At 47.5% G+C, this 4,459-nt stretch overlaps 1 long non-coding RNA gene across 2 annotated transcripts; it reads left to right on the top strand.

Moving 5' to 3' along the window:
* Nucleotides 1-156: 156 nt before the first annotated feature.
* Nucleotides 157-4,335, top strand: LOC133061778 (uncharacterized). 2 transcript variants are annotated; one of them, XR_009694033.1, is made up of 2 exons: nucleotides 157-335; nucleotides 1,682-4,335. It is a non-coding gene; the product is annotated as an uncharacterized LOC133061778 (long non-coding RNA). The 2 variants fall into 2 exon arrangements; XR_009694032.1 differs by having other exon boundaries at nucleotides 157-340.
* Nucleotides 4,336-4,459: the final 124 nt, after the last annotated feature.

Raw genomic sequence — 4,459 nt, 5'->3', positions numbered from 1 at the left:
GCTTCCTCCCTCCACTTACGGCCGTCGCCAGGAAACCCCGGAAGTGAGGAGACGGGGCGGGCGGGAAGAAACTGCGCGTGGCTGGGCGCGCGGGAGGGGCTAGCGATGAGCACTTGCGGTGGCTTTTCCGCGCATGTGCAGAGTGGGCTCCTGTTGCGCGACGCCGGGCAATGGCTGGAATGGCGCGGACGACCGTTAGCCGCTGGCGGGCTGTCCGCGTTGCAATCCTAGGGCTTGACTGGCCGCGTTCTCTGCGGGAATAGGGAGCCTGGGGAATTCCTGCCCATGTCAGGGCCTCTTTTCTCCTCGCGGGGCGACGGTGAGGAAAATACGAGGTGAGGTACGTCCGGGAGGCTCCTGGACGCGGCTCCTGTCACATCCCCCCCGGGCCCTCCCGGAGGTAGAAGCCGAACCGGGAAGCTATGGGCTTCGCAGGGATGGAACTGGCTTGTTGAGGTTCAAGAGATCCTTCAATTCGGTTTCTTCTCCTCGACCCAGCGGTTTGATAAGATTTTAAGGCGAGGGAAACCCCTACCCTCACCTCCGCCAGCCTCCGAGTGCGCCCCTTTGGGGCTCCCCTGGCTTTTGTGCAGTCGTTTAAGCAGCGGTGATCGAGCAAGGGCCCAAGACCTGCGGTTGCTGGGCCCTCTACACCGCGCGTCCGGAGGCCACGGCGCCATCCTGAAAGATGCGGTTACAGTGCTTCCAAAACGATGATGTTAATGTATGCCAATTGTGGGGAAAGGTAACAAGCAGCAGTATGCGTTAAGAGACATGTAAACTGTGGACTTGCCCGGTAACCTGACACTCTTGAGATAGCTTTGATCACATTAATACTTGGTTGGTTTTACGGTATCTTTTTTTGTGGAAATGGATGTCTGTGTGTTTTAGATACGTTTCTTTTTTGTTGTTTCGTAATTTCTCCCATCTGACGCTTATGATTTGTCTCCTGTACACGAGATATTGCCTTAGACTAGAAGCCGGCAAGCTTTCTATAAAGGGCCAGATAGCAAGTATTTTATAGACTCTGATGGCCAAGAGCCAAAAATGAGGCTTTTATGTAGGTGCTTATATAACCAAAGATAAAAACGTCCAGAATACTTGTTGGTGGAATTTAAAATTTAATAATTGAGTACAGTTTAAAAAATACAGTTCTAATGAGAAGAATGCAGTGCTCGTTGAAGATTCCAAGTCAGTCTTTGTTGTCCTCAGTTGATTGCAAATGTGCACCTGGTAAAGACCATCCTTGGTTCACAGAAAGGCAGGTTGGATGTAACTTGTGGATGAAACAATGAATAAGTCCAACCTAATCTCTGCTCTCATGAGCCCACTGCTAAGATAAGCAGACCCCATAAATAAGTAAACAAATGTATCACCTCAAAGGTGTTACTGAGAAAACCAAAGGGTGTGAAGACTATGATAAGGGAGAAGGGCAGTGTCTAGGTTGATACGGTTATCTGAGAGGGCCCCTGGGAGGTGAGGTTTGATTGAGATCCCCACTCCGGAACCAGCTATGTGAACACTCTGGGCAGAGGGACTATCACGGGGATGTTCTGTGTCGTATAATGCTCAGAAATCTGGATAGTGTGATTGCTCTCTGTCAGTCAAGATCTGTGTCAAGTAGCTTTAAGCCGGGGCTTCTCTAGTGGTCCAGTGGTTAAGAGTCCATTTTGCACTGCAGGGGATGCCGGTTAAATCCCTGATCTGGGAAGCTCCTCTGTGCCATGGGGCAGCTGCATCCCTGTGTCGCAACTACTGAGTCCACGGGCACTGGGGCCTGTGCTCCACAAGAGAAGCCACCACCAGGAGAAACCTGTGCACAACAATGAAGACCCAGTGCAGCCAAAAAGAAATTTAACCTGTGATCCACCACGATTGGACTAGAGATAGCCCTGTTGCACACGTGTATTTTCGTGAGATGAAAATACACAGCACTTAACCTGATTCTTAACAGGATCTCTGAACCAAACAAATTGTATCCTTTTTTCTTTTGTTGGCTGCACCATGGCATGTGGGATCTTAGTTCCCCTACCAGGGACTGAAGCCATGCCCCTGCAGTGGAAGTGCAGTCTTAACCACAGGACCACCAGGGAAGTTCCCATGTGGTCAGTCTTTAATGACTGCATAGGACAATGTGGTGTGGATTTACCAGACCTTAGTGAAGCCAATCTCCGGAGTCTCTTGGGTTGGTTGTGCTTTTAAACCACTGTTTAAAATTTTAGCATGTACACAGGTGTTGAGGTCAGAGGGTTTGCACTTTCAATGCTGATGTTGCTCAGCTACTCACCAAAAAGGTTGTATATACCCTTGACCACTATATCATACATTCATCTCATAGTGTTTAAAATGCTGTTTGAGACTGAAAATTTAAGCATCACAAAGCCTCCCCCAGGCTTACTTCAGTGGGCCAAATCAGAATCCACTTGTCAGGAGAAAGCAGGAGAGAGATAGTTGCTAGAAGTCGAGGCTGCTGCACAGAGATGATCTTCAAGGACCTAGAAACAGAACTCTTGAAGTAAACAAGTAAAGCGCACACTCCTTGGTGAGATGAACTTGCTGAGGGGACCCATGTAACAAAAAGGCAAGAATTTAAGACCCATGTGCATGCCCATTTTGGTCCTGCAAATGTGCTGGGAGGAATTTATCCTAGATCAGAAGCATGTGCAACATTGTGCAATACAAACTTATCACATTAAAATAGTAGTTAAGGTGCAGCAATAGGGCTTGGTTAATTGTAGCACATCCTCTAATACCATATAGAGTAGACACAGAACCAGGGGAGAATATTTAGTAACACAGGGAAATGTTACTAAAACGCAGCTTACAAAATATTATGGGCAATATGCCAGTTTTGAAGAAAGTACATATATCCTTCTTAGAGGCAATTGCTATGTCTAGCTTCATGTGTACCTTTTCAGACATAAACTGTTCACAAGCACCTTTATATCTATATAAAACAAGTTGTTTTCTCTGTCCCCTTCTTTTTGACCTTTGTATAGGTAATCTTTTGGCTTTTTTTTTTTCCCAAACCTAAAAAATTACATATAAACCATAAAAGTTGTTATTTTAAAAAGTAGTGGCTGACTGAGGAAATCTAGGCCCATGTAGCTCCATGGTTTCAATAAAGCCAAAGCTTCGTGTGGCTATAGCCTCATCTTCTGCAATAACTGAACGCTATGTGGTCAACAAGCTGAAGCCACGGCAGGAGGAATGCCTTGTGGGAACTGAGATCCTTTTGTGTCCTAGACAATGAGCATTCCTTGGGCCTGATTGCCTGTCACCAAACGGACCTCTGGTCACAAAGGAGCTGCCCTGGGGTGACAAAGGAGGATTCCAGTGGTTGGGAGAGGACATCTCTGAAGAGGGGCTCCAGTTCTGGTGTCCGAGCAAGGAGGCCGTCCCTGAAGCTGGCTCTCTGCCCGACTCCCAGACTGTGACACCATGCGTGGCCCTGCAGCAGACAGCTGCAAAGCTGCTTGTGTCACCTGGACATCAGAGCTCCTCCAGGGTCTTCCTGTCGCAGGGGCCCAGGAGAGTGAAAGCAAAGGATAGATCTTTGTGTGTGAGGCAAAGGTGACAAAGCCGCTCACTGTACTGAGGCTGTTTCGCAGGGCAGAGGGCCCTGGGCTTGGAGTCTGACACTCGGGTTCCAGCCCTGTTCAGTGGGCCAAGCCTGACTTTCTCTGTTGCCATTTCCCTCTGTAAAATGGACTAATATCTGCCTCTTGGGTTCTGATAGTTAAATGAGACATATATATTAAAAAATGCGTGAATAAAATATTCTATGAATTGAAAGTGCGTGTCAACACACTCCCATGTGCCCCTCAAATAACCCTGCACTTTAGCATTTTCTGCCCCACTTCTAACACAGCACCTTTGTGCTCCTTAGTCACACATCTAGGAATTGAGCTGAGTGCTCAGAGGGCAGGAGGCGTATGTATCTGTTTCCTGTTTTTGGCACCACCTAAGCACTCAGTAAATCACTGAACAGAAGGATGTAGGCAATTGTTTTAGAAGAAACCTACCTGTCCATTGCGATGAAAGGAAATTCTCTGTTGGCAGTGGTTTCTGAGTGATATGGGGGGAAATGGGATTGGAGGCAGACTGCAGTAGCTGTGTGATCCTGGACAAGTTACTTACCCCCTCTGGGCCCGATTTTCACCTGTGGCAAGGCCAAGGGTAACCCTTTGTGGGTTGTGTATGAAAAGCCCACGTGTATCAGGTACTCAGTGTGATCTGTTGTTCCTTCGCACAGATGTGCATAAGCTCAGCTGTTGCAACATTCTTGGATTTTCCATGTTACTCTGTTCAATAAAGGCATGTCATTAACTGTGATGCTGTGATTTCCAGTTTTATCCTACTGTCTCACAAATCCATGAATCACACATCTAAATCTGGGCTCAGGAAAATAAAAAGGTTGCAATATACCTGGATGTGGGAACCAAGTTGGTGTGCTCTT

This window comes from Dama dama, chromosome 9 (genome assembly GCF_033118175.1).
Source record: "Dama dama isolate Ldn47 chromosome 9, ASM3311817v1, whole genome shotgun sequence".
NCBI lineage: Eukaryota > Metazoa > Chordata > Mammalia > Artiodactyla > Cervidae > Dama > Dama dama.
This window is presented reverse-complemented; position numbering and strand designations above follow the sequence as displayed.